Here is a 12,573-nt window from a genome sequence, read left to right as displayed (position 1 = left end):
TACATTAATTATTAAAAACTCGTTTCGTTTTGAGTAGCCGATTCAATCTTGTTCTTCTCACCCCTTCAGTCGGAAACTTTTCGTAAACAGGGCTACTTCTTCTCAATATATGAAGACATGTGCTACCCCTCAGTGCCTTGCGTTTATTGTCCTTCCACTCACAAATGTTAACTTTATATTTCCTTCCCTCAGTTGAGCGTTTTTACCCTTTGCACTTTACTGCAAAATTCAGTGCAACACTCATGATGCCTTCACGTTCAACATTGTTCACTGCAACAAAAAACCTTATGGTTCAACAGTAGTATCAAAAATAATTCGAGGCAGAAACAATTTAACCAGCAGGATGTCAGATACATCGATGTTTCAACACTAACTGACTTACGACGAAAAATTCGTTACCATATTGTTTGGATGAACGATTCAGTAGATGAAGCAGTTTACATCAAGAAACTCTTTTACCATTGAAAATGTCAGCTGTACTGGAGGAGAAGAATACAGTTTGATACATGAGTTTAGCCGCATTCATACACGCAACAAAAGCGTCGCCGCAGCTGGCAACATACTGCACTTGCATATGCGAACTCTCAGTTTTTAGTGGCCCAACTTAGGAGACGCTACTTTTGTCATGTCACAAAAACTTCAACTTAGCTGGAAGTATTTCGAAACACGAGCATTCTGTCATAGTTACTGTGCTGCACTGCACTCGATTTTAGTGTGTTTTCATTTTTTACCAAAAAAAAATTGAAATCAGTAGTCAGCAGGTACACTTTCGATCTTCTGGAACTACAAGAAATGCAACCTATGTTTGATTTTCTGTAGCTGAGTGTGTGTCCGGGAGGGGGGGGGGGGGGCAATAATTGCAAACCAATGACGTATTCCACAAACTTAAAAGATTTTTGGATGAATAAATAACTAACTTTAATACAGGTAACCAAAAATGCGAGCTTTATAAACTTCATGGTTTGTGAGAGCAAGCATTGTATAAACTATGGATTATATGCAGGAAATAGCGCCCCCCCCCCCCCCCCCCCCCGGGTGATATTTTAGCTATTGAACTAAATATTAGTTATTCAAAATGCCTATATCAATTAACACAATGGGATTCTAAAATTTTGGAAGAGTGGTGTGTCTCCAGATGATATTTACAAGCCAGCTGTTAGTTAGCTTGTCACTGCAGACAGCGTTTTCGTCTATGAGTGTTCTTTCTTTTATAAATATGCTTGTAGATGCTGATGTGTCCCTGTGCGAAATCTATTTTCAGGTCCAACTTTGGAGTTTCGTTTTCTTTGTATTTAACTCTTGTCATAGCTATAATGTCATAACCTGCTTTATAACATTCATATCCACTCTTATGGTTTCAACTGACGCCATACTGTAAGCTGTGCATCTACGTAGAATTTGTGGCATCTTGTGTGAACGGAAGCTCACGATGCCACTACAAAAAGCCACAAGCTGTGGAGCCACATTAGTTGCATATGTGAACCTGGTTTTTCTCTCGGTCCGCAAAATGGTTAAATAACTTAAAGGAATGCAGCCAGCTGCAATCCTGTAAGCTGTTTGAGAAAAATACGTTTTTCTGGTGTTATTTTGTATTTAGAAAGAAAAAGAACACACTGGATAAGGTAAATAGGCTTTACATATTGCCTTACAAATAGCGTTTTATGACTTTGAATGTGTGTATTCAGCTAGTAAATAACATTGATTTTTAAAATGTTTGGACGACACATTTACTGCTGTTTCCGTTCTCAGTAGTTTACCGTATAAAATTTTACCAGGAACATCCGTTTTGAAGCTTACTTTTGGCATTAATAAATATTATGGTTGCTTGTTGTATAATTCTGAAACTGTATTCCGAGTTTTAGTACCACGAATGGTGTCTCATAACCTCACTTTCACCGTTTAGTACTAGACTAGACGGAGTGGCGTAGTGAGGACTTCCTGTCTAGTGTGAAGTGGGAACACTCCACCATTTGACGGCGACGTCCACTTCCCTTCTGTTCCATCCTTCGCAGTTCAGTGTGAATCGGTTTTAATACTTTTCCACTTTGTGTTACGTAGTTTTTCCTTTGTGCGTACATCACTCCAGCAATCATCTCGATGTGGAATGTCAATTCGCAATTCATATTACAGCGAGTACAGACGAAATTGCCGTTACGAAAGGAGGAAAATTAAAGTGAGTTGAAAGACCGCAGTAATTTTCAAACTTCTCCTCCCTATGGCTAGTGATGCAGAGAGCATATCTTTGGTTTGAAGCGCATACGTGTTTGCATCTGTGACCGCGAAGTTCTAAGACATTGAAAGAAGTGGTTCCACTGTTGAACATGGTAGTGGCGTTTATAGTGTCTAAATTGTGTTAAACAGTGTAAATGACGACGGGAACAGACGAAATGGGGTAAGTAAGTTCACAAGAATATTGTATGCTTGTATACTAAGCGTCTGTCGCGTCCAGCTGTGCGATTATGAAATCCGAACGTAGTTATCACAGGTTTTGACAGTGCCACGAGAGGTTAGCCGTAGGAACATTATGTTTTGCCGTGATACTCGGCGATGCGTGTGTTATACGTTACGTGAGCGATCTAGCAAACTGTCTCATAGATCGGTGTAGTACTTTCCATTCATGATGTTGAAGTTCCTCGTCCTAATCTGGAAGAATATCGTTCATACCAGACTTTATTGATTAGTGCAGAATGTTGACAAATCTGTTGCAACAACATATACCGGTAGTACATTTTATATTAGACGATTGTTATATTAATGTGAGGAACAAATTTAGTCCCGAACAATTGTCTAGCAAGTAGTATAGATGTTGTAAGAGGGCAATAGAAGTTCTAACCCAGCCTGTCAATACTTAAAACATTTTCTCCCGCCGACTATAAACAAAGTAACTCTGTAGTGGTGGTTTCTCGAAAATCTGGAAAGCATTTGTTAACACAGAGCTCATCGGCAGAAAGTAGCGATGTTACAACGTAAATATTTGCTGTCAGAAATTAGTACCAGCTTCAGTGCTGTTTATTTTGTAGATAGTAAGTATTACTAGTATTTTGGCTACTGCAGGATGGTGAAATAATACTCGTATCTACGAGTAGCGATGTGCTGGCATTGGTGTTGCAGATGCACCACTGAGGTACGGGTGGAAAAAAAAAGGCCCAAGTGAGTAAATCCAGGTGCAGGGAGGAGTTACTGTTTCGAAAGATTACTAATTTAATACAAAGTTGAAGAAGTGTATACTGTAAGATAGGAATTGGTCCCTAAGGTTTGTTATATGAATTACTGTTTAAAGCGCACTGTACAGGACGTGCGGAAAATCCATATTTGTTGGCTACTGATCATTTCTTTCTAATTTAAAAGATATGTGGGGAAAATGCAGCGAATATCGTCAGCTACAACTTTTTTCATGGCGGATAATGGAAGTTTGACAACCGTATACAATCAGTTTACTAAGAATTCACTCCTAGTTTAAGAATTCGACATTCACCATTATTTCATTCTGTCAAATTGATAAGGTTTTTCATACATGCCGTACTTACCTCATTCGCAAGGGAGAAGTGAATTTGAAGGTGTGCGCTCAACGAAGTAAGTTTTGGATGGAACTGCCCCATGCATTCTCAGAAAAAATTGTTACTTCAGATAAGCATGTTTGTAGTTGCGTTATTGATTAGCTTATTCCACCAAATTAAAAAAACAAAAATCTGCTCTAGGCTTTGTTTTCCTACTATTTAATTACTGGAGCGCAAATTCGTGGATCGTAATTTTAAGGTCGAATATTTATGCCAGTATTCCTTGCTGCAAATTTCCCAGAGACAACTCTCCACTAACTACATTTACGTTTTGTTTTGAAAGAGCTGCATTTTTGAAGTTAATTACCAATTATTCGTAGTGATTGTGTAGGACTAATGCAATAAATGTTCCAGGATCAGTTGATACGCTATTTTGAGACAGGAAAGTAATTTTTCCTGATGATCCTTCTCAGACCGTAAAATTATGGCTTGACGTACAGAACCTCAGTTTAAAAACGTTGCATAGAAAATTGTTGCGATGGAAGGAATAAAGTTGCAGTTAGATTGTTGGAGACGTTTCATTGAGAGTAATTTTTGTTGTGAGAAGGACCAGTGTTTCTGTAAATGAGGGTAGTTTCTCTGATTTCTATTTGCTTTAAGTAATTGAATGAATACAAATTGCCGAAGTGGCCGGTTTTTGTTTTCCCATTTTCTTTATGTGAACAAGTTCTGACTCAGGTTGTAAGTCCTGAAGCACTTTTACAAATACCGCAGGTTTACAAGGCCAGTGCGTAACAGCGATTCATTGGGACTTGTAACTGTAGATTTAGTCAAAACGTGATGTTCCGTTAAGTTCAAGAAATTTTTGCCCCTACAACCGGATAACTGTAGAACGCGAAGTGCCTTGCTAGAACAGTGAGAAAATATATTTTAATGATTTTTTTCAGTCGTGTTTAGAACTGGGAAACTAGGAAACGTGGCATTTGTCTTTTGTAGTGAAAACCGACGGTAGCGAACGTGTGTACTTGGAGTTACGCCCCTTTACTAACTTTTACAAAACATTTGTCGTGTTCTGCGTGGGCTTCTGTCTCGGAGCACGTTTGTATGGTCGTGAAATTTCATTTCATTAGTTTTAATTACGTTGTTCAACTATCAAGCATAGATTTATCATAATACAATGAAAATAAACGCCTCAAATGTCGATACAAACAGAACGTATCACTGCTTTGTGAGGCTAGGACAGGTGATCGGCCGTGCTATTGGACTATCTCAGCATTTGCCACAGTGATTAAAAAAAAAAAAAAAAAAACCTAAATCAGGACGGCCTGACAGAGTAAAAACTCAGTCCTCACGAACATGTCATCTTAACTGCACTGTCTCATATTGTACAGTGTTCTTTTTTTTACACACAGTATGCACAAAGTAAGGTATGTTAACGCATAGCTATCAGTCGTAGAGAGGTTGCACAACTCTGCCTCCCTAAGGTACGACTGCTCAGTGGTAAACCGTTGACAGTTCCGCGTTCACACCTGTACGCCATGCGGCTAGTCGCCCTGAGGCTGTGCTTGGCCCAGACGCAGACAGTCCCCGCATGTGACTTTGGACCAATGCTTGCTTCTCCTTGCCTCTCCGTGCAACGCCTCGATGCGCCTAGTGCGCATGGAAAGTCGCACAAATGTAAACATATCTTTACAGGTAGAGTACTGCGTGATTACTTCACCTGCAACACTAATGACAAGGACCACGTCAGGCCACGTGGGAGAGGGTGTCAAGCGATTGGAACAAGGCGAAAGGAAATAAAATGTCGACACGGTGGAATATACAGTTAGTGTCTGAAAGGCGTAAACAGTCGTTAGCAAATACTCCTCGTGGATTTACGTCGAGGTGATTTAGTCGTGGATGGGATGTAGGAGTTTGAGCTGGTGTTGCCGTCTTACAGATAAGTTGACTCCAATCCTAGGGCGTTTCGACCACCCATGTGCTAGAGGACACTGAGATTTGTTAGACAAAATTGTTCTGGCGTCTCGCTAAGACCTGGCGGTTGTCAGTCGACACAAATTACAATTAGACTTATAGGATAAGTAGAAATTCATAATTTACTTATTGAGGTGTGGGTAGCGTAAGGCAACTACGCAAGAAGTGAGATTCACAATAATTTATGTGAAAAAAGTTCAGATGCAACGTTGTTCCCAGTTTACGTTTAACTGTGAATCCCACTAACTGGTTGCATCGATCCGTTCAGAGATCGAAAAAATGCGAGAACATACCACCTTCAACGTGGCCATTTATAGTAAAACACGCCGGTGGCCTAACCAAACCAAACTTCGGGTGCGGTATTGCTTTACATTTACGCAAGTGCGATACTTGTTTAACTGATACTGTATAATTAGTGTTACGTGGACCGGCGGTGACGCCGGTGCAAAACTGCAATTCAAAATTACGGGAGTGGATCTCCTGTCATTTTTTATACTTCGCAGCGCTTAACGTGACTTTTATCTACGTCAGTACTTTGCCGAAACGAGGAAATAAGTTTATTCAGGGTTTGTATTCTATATATGTCAATTCCTATTTCACTGGCTGTGTAGGGTAGTAAACAAGGGCGCAACGTGTTCTGTAGAAATGGTCTAGTTATGGAAACTTTGCTTAAGTCTCAACAAATAGTTACTTTTGTCATAGTCGTTTGTAGTTGCTACATGTGAATCCAAAAAATTTCTTCATGTACAATATGTAATTCGCAAAACATTTTAAAGTGCTTAGCAGAGGGTTACTTTAAATTATACATGTTAGGTTTTCTTCCCACACCAATAATGTGTGAAGGGTGGGAAGAATGTTTAAATGCTTCAGTGTGCTGAAATAAGTCGAATCCTCAGTAAGTCAATTTTTATACAGATGGTTGTGTGACCTCGCCTGTTCAATATAAAATGTCAAATAAAAACACCTTCATGCATCTAAATTTCGAGGTATTTTATTTGAGCAGCCAACTTCAGTACTACATTGTCACATTCAGGCCCCTTGACTGACCTCTGGTCCAGTTAAAAATAGGGGTCAGCATTCAATGACTGATATCTGTAGGTTTTTTGATACAGCGATCCCTTCAATTTTCACTTGTCTACTTTTAGACAAAAATGTTTTCTAACAATCGGCAAGTGATGATTGCTGGCCTGTTTTGACTGGATCAGAGGTAGGCTTCTTCCAGCACCTTGGTCAGGGGGCCTAAAGATGGTATTATGTAGTGCTGAAACTGGTTGCTCAAATAAAATAACCAGAAATTTAGATGGCTGAAGGTGTTTTGATTTGACATTTTAGTCTAAATATGTATTTATGGTCCCTTGGAAGCAATATGAATGGGTTAAAGGAAAAACACTAAACCTTCCACATAATGTTGGTTCTTGATTTCAAGTGTGTGCTTTTGGGTATTTGGATTCTATCTTCAAGTCTGCCTATCCAGGTCTTAAACAATTGTGTGATTGTCGTGGAGAACAAAATTTTGACCATTTTTGCTGCTCTCCTCATATTTGAGCATTATTCTAAAAGGTTGCTGCAAGTGATTTGTAATGTTACTTTGAGCCCATTGGTCCCTGTAATGCTTGGCAGTCTGTAATGACCTCTACTTTGATATAATGCTACCTTTATCTTGCTGCGTATGTTACTGCAATTTGTCCCCACCTTCCAGTGGATGGGTCTGTGGCTGCTGACAGAAAATGAAAGGCTATCTGCACTGATGTAGTGAGCTCTCACACAACAGAACTGACAAAAGTAGCCGCAGACTGTCACACAAGCCACCTTGCGATGTTGTGTAGGGTCTCTCGTATACCACCATTTACCCCTTACTGGCCCCCAGGGAGCTCATAAGTCTTCTGTGAGTATGTCTGCGACAATTGCATAGGATCCTAGCCCATTGCTGCACTTCTTCCTTTCCTGCACTGCAAGTTTACTCTCAGGCTATATCTTTTCTCTGACTGTCTTGGACATTCCTTGCTGACAACCTAGATCACTCTTAGGACATAGATATGGGCTCTCCCACTTTTCTCATTATTTTACACCACATATTTTGATAAACTTATGTTCACTCACATCTGTGTTTGACCTTCCCTTTTCCACATTATTTTACAGAATGTGTAGGGAATGTCGTCCACTATCCAGCTTGGTAAAGGGGTGGGGGCAGGTACCTGTATGGTAGTAGTCCCCCTCATTTTCATTCATTTCTGTGTCAGGTCAGCATTTCCAAAATATAGCAGCTGTGACAGCTTTGTCATTTCCTTCATAAACATCTTGCATTGTGCATGGGTTGCCCATGCAAGTAGATGGCTTGGATCTTCTTCAGCTCCACAGTTGCAAGAGGTGTCTGCACTCACTTGGAGTATTTCCCATTTCTTCAGGTTGGTCTTGCATTGGGGGATGCCCACTCTTAGGTAGTTGAGGGACCTCCGTACAGGGTATTGTAGGTTTGCACCAGGAGCTAATTTTTCTTTTGGTGACAAGTCTATGGGCAGTGAGCTCTTCTATGTTAAAAGATGAATTGCCTCTGGTGCTCCCTCCAGTGGAGCAGTTGTAGCAAGGAAACTCCTGTGGGATTTAAGGGGGATCTTGCTGCCTGATGACCATACAGGGGATGTTGGTCATTCTTCTGCTTTGTTTCCTCATTGTCTGCTGCGATGGCCCTCCAGATATTGGGTGGGGCTGTTCCAACAATTGCATACAATTTCTCCACTGCTGTTGGCTTCAAGCATCCTGAGGTTATCCTTGCAATATTGTTGACAGCAATATCGACTTGCTTAGCATGAGCTGAAGCGCTCCACACAGGAGCAGCATACTCAGCGGCTGATGCACAAAGCGCAAGTGTTGAAGTCCTTAGGGGGTGCGGGTTGGCTCCCCAGCTTCTTAAGTACCCCATTGCAAGCAGTAACTTTTTCACGTTCAGACATTGCTGCCTGTACGTTAGAGCCTGTCCAGTATGACATCTAGGTAAACTGGTGTTGGGCAATGTTTCAGTTGCTCTCCTCGCCATGTGATGCCAAGCTTTTGTTACACTTCCCTGTTTCATAAGTGGAAGGTGCTCACTTGAATTTTACTGGGATGGGGCTTCAGGTTGTTGGCATCATCTTGGAGAGTTCATCCATTGCTGGAGACAGTTTCCCGTGTACTACTTTAAAGTTTAGTCTCTGAACAGCTACTGCTGTGTCATCGCATAGATGAAGGGCCTGGTACCTGCTGGTATTGGCTGATTATTTGTGTAGATATGGTTAGTGCTGGAGCAAGCACACTGCCTTGGGGAGACTGTTCATCTGAGTTTGCCATCTACTCCTCTTACCCTGTAATTAAACTTGGAATCTTCTGTTCTGAAGGAATGTGCTAATAAGGGATGTTAGTTGGTAGTTCTTAGTAGTGTCATACACTTTAACAGTTTCCTATGATTCACAGTGTTGTATGCAGCTGTCAGATCAGTTAAAGCGACTTCAGTAATCTCACCATAGTCAAAACTGTCCTCGATGTGGTGGTTTAGATTAAAGATCTGACCATAGCATGATTTGCCAGCATGAAAGCTTGCTTCTTGTGGGATAAACTTCACTTCGAGGGTGGCACTGATTCGGTTAAGTACCAGCGGTTCTAATATCTTGAAGGCGTGGCATAAAAGGGACATAGGTCGAAAAATTTTTGGATCATTTGGTTCCTTCCCAGACTTAAGTACTACAATGACTCAAGACTTCTGCCACATTTTGGGGAGGTGTAGTTTGGCGACACGTGTGTTCATTAGGCTTAGTAGCCACTCCATTGTTTTACAGCTGAAGTTCTTTATCTGTTGAACTCTAAGGTCATTGACACCTGCAGCCTTATGCATCTTCAAACTGGAGATGGCAGCTTAGAGTTCAGCCACAGAGAAGGGATCCCTAAGAAAATAATGCTGTTTCTGGGTCATGCTGAAGACCTTCTTTGGGTGTCCTTCGTTTTATTTTGCTGTTCTACAGGAGCTGGGATGCCTCTTTATCAGGAGCCACACTCGTGAAATTGTCTTGGGATTTTACAGAGTCGCCACTCAGGTTTTTAGACCTTGGCTTTAAGAGTTGCTCAAATGGCTTGCAGCCATATTTCACCAGCTTGAATTGTTTCTTCTGCAAATTGATCCTCTTCGTAGTATCCCTTGACCACACAGGTATCACATTATTTATGCTTGTCTCCACACACACACACACACACACACACACACACACACACACACACACACTCACACATGCTGGGGAGTAGGTGACTGTCCATTTGAGGGCAGTGGGCACTGACCATCACAATGGGCGACTTTTCCTCTGGGTGGGTGGCACCTGTGGGTAGTGCTCGTTCCAAGTAAATGGCATGATTTAATTTCTTTGGATCCTACAGGACCAAAGGGCATCCAGGAGAACTTGCTAGCCACCTTTGTGTTTGGCCATTTCCCTCAATACCACCCAAGCCTTGCCAACTCTTCCTGCTTCTCATGTTGTCATCCTCTTCCATATAGATCTAAGCCTGCAACTCTTTTTCTGTGGTGGATTCCATTCCAGTGACTACTTCTCAATTTTCCGTCTTGCTTTGTCTGTGTGCACCTCAGCCATCTCTACTTCCTGATGTACCTCCAATTCCTGGTCATCTATACTTACCTGGTTTGTTCTTCGCCAGGGCTCCTCATTACTTTTTTCTGGCCATCATATATAGATAAGGTGCTGGAGACACCTGTTTATGAAGACCTATAACTTTGATGTTATTTTCTGGTATACTTTCCAACTTTCACTGTCATACAGTACAACCATCACATTTATATTAAAAATATGAATTTTTATTTTACATGTAATTCTTGTTTTATCATAATGGATAGTCATATGAAGGTAGCATAAACAAAGGCTCTTCAATGTTCTCAGAGTTTTCTCTCATTCCCTTTGTTTTACCTATACTGTATTTATCTTGAGGCAGCAATCTCTCTTTATTTTTTTTTTTCAGCGAGTCTGTTAGCTTTCATATCTGCCAGCCCTTCAGCTAATTAAACTAGTCATCTCTGCAATCGAAATCCCCCGTCATTCGTGAATCCTCCATCGGATTCCTCATCTCTTTCCTACTGGGGCTCCTCTCAGAACTGAGTTATTAACAAGTGAAAAAGATGTTGGCAACAATGTACAACTGTACCAGTCTGTTTGTTGCTTCTATTGGCTCTGTAAAATTTCACTTGTAGACCACATGACATTTGTAACAATCATACAAATCTGATGTTTAGAATCTTCTACGGAGCAAATCTGTGCTGTTTAACATTTCTGTGGTGCACAATACTTCCACAGCAGGTGCCACAGCCTCTTCTGGGGGTACTGCCTTGTTGTAGGCACCTTCAGTACTGGGCAGGTCGTTTTGTGTCTACCAGTGATGCTGAGGGTTATGCCTGTAGCGTTATACCTAGGGTGGGAGGGAGTAATAAAGTTGGGGTGGTCTAACTGTGCCCCACACATTAGGAAAGGGAGGACAGTTTTTTTAGTTTTTTTTTTTTTTCAGTGACCTCCACCAGCAGAGGTGGGTAGGGACTCTGTGATCCCAGTTTTCCCCAGTTGGGGACTGGGCAGCACTGCTAGACCTCTTCTGCCATAAACTCTGGGCATACTTCAGGGATAATCACTAGACACAGCAATGGTACATTCCGTATTTAAGAGAACGAGGGTCTTGGCTTCATTGCATGGACTGCAAGGAAGGTACAAACCTCAGTTAAAAAACAACTACTACTTCAGCTTCAGTGTATGTTAAGAGCAGATGATATGAACAGCTGTCGGGGGAAACAATCTGTAGTGAGTAACCTCTTGGGGCACTTGCAGCCCTTTCTCTACAGCTGTATAAGGCTTGCTCGAGCAACCAGGTCTCCACCTGGGTCGACATTAGTTTCCCGAGTGGCTTGTGGTATCCCTGTGGAGAGGCCTTAGTTCACATCTACTGCTAACAGGATGGGTGTACTGTCAGGTAGTACCTACACCCACCCAGTAGAGTGCTCAGTGGGTCAGTCCATAAGAGATGTTTGTCATAGTAACAGGGCACTAGTCTGCCATAACACTTCAGTCATAATCAAGACAGCAGAGGGAAGCTTTAAGATATAGTTCCCCTTTCTATACTCACAAGGTGTTGAGAGTTTTGCTGGGTTCTTAAACATTGAACCACTTCATAATAGAACACTTCTACTTGAGGGAAGTCAGTCCCGTATATGCTGTTTTTATTTTGAAATAAACACTTCTTCATGCTTTTGCATTATTAGCTAGCCCTGCGGGCAATTTCAAGCTACCTCCATCACAGTGAAAAACTGTAGTCATGCATCTTCTACATGTTCGTGTGGAGGAAGTGCCATGTAATGGTATCCCTCCTGAAGGTTAGTTAAGAATGTGATGGTAAAGGGCACAACTTCCATAGATGTCTTCTGTATGTAAAATGATAAAATCAGTATGTAATTCATATGTTTGTTGTGTTCATTGCCACCACATTCATAAGTAACCTTTATTAGGGATGCCATTAAATGGTGATTCTCCACACAAATGTTTGGAAGATACAGAACAGTTTTTCACTGTGACAGAGGTAGCTTGAAAATGCCCATGGGGGTGAAATTAGGTAATAGTGTGAAAGTATGAAACATTTAAAAGCAGAAAACAGCCTATATAGGACAGTGACTTCCCTCAAAAAATTTGCAGTGGCTGTGGATCCATACATAGAACAGGCTTCTACTTGAAACTGTCAAATCAGTGCCTTAGGTGACTACTGTGCTGTGACTGAGCTGCATAACACCCTTAACTTCTGTGAAGCCATGATTACCTACTCCAATATAATGGAGGTGGACCTTGAGGAGTTACTTGAAGAATGGAAAAACATGGATGTCACAGAAGTGCAGAACTGTATGAGGAGTCAGTGGCACATTGGGGAAAGAATCTGCAGCATTTATACCAACCTTTAACTCTGCAGTATTACCTGAACATATTCTTGCAGGCTACATCTATCTTAAGGTTCAACTGTTTGTTCTCAATCCAATGTGATTGTTCAAATGTCAGATTTGGTCATACCACTATAGCATGTAATGGCAAGGCTACATGTG

At 41.3% G+C, this 12,573-nt stretch overlaps 1 long non-coding RNA gene across 1 annotated transcript in view; it reads left to right on the top strand.

Annotated features, from left to right (window-relative positions):
- Positions 1 to 2,293: 2,293 nt before the first annotated feature.
- LOC124798433 overlaps positions 2,294 to 12,573 on the top strand; it is a 95,739-nt gene continuing 85,459 nt past the window's right edge. Inside the window, exon 1 of the long non-coding RNA XR_007016941.1 lies at positions 2,294 to 2,392. This is a non-coding gene — a long non-coding RNA (uncharacterized LOC124798433). The remainder of the gene's footprint in view (positions 2,393 to 12,573) is intronic.

Source organism: Schistocerca piceifrons, chromosome 5 (genome assembly GCF_021461385.2).
Source record: "Schistocerca piceifrons isolate TAMUIC-IGC-003096 chromosome 5, iqSchPice1.1, whole genome shotgun sequence".
NCBI lineage: Eukaryota > Metazoa > Arthropoda > Insecta > Orthoptera > Acrididae > Schistocerca > Schistocerca piceifrons.
This window is presented reverse-complemented; position numbering and strand designations above follow the sequence as displayed.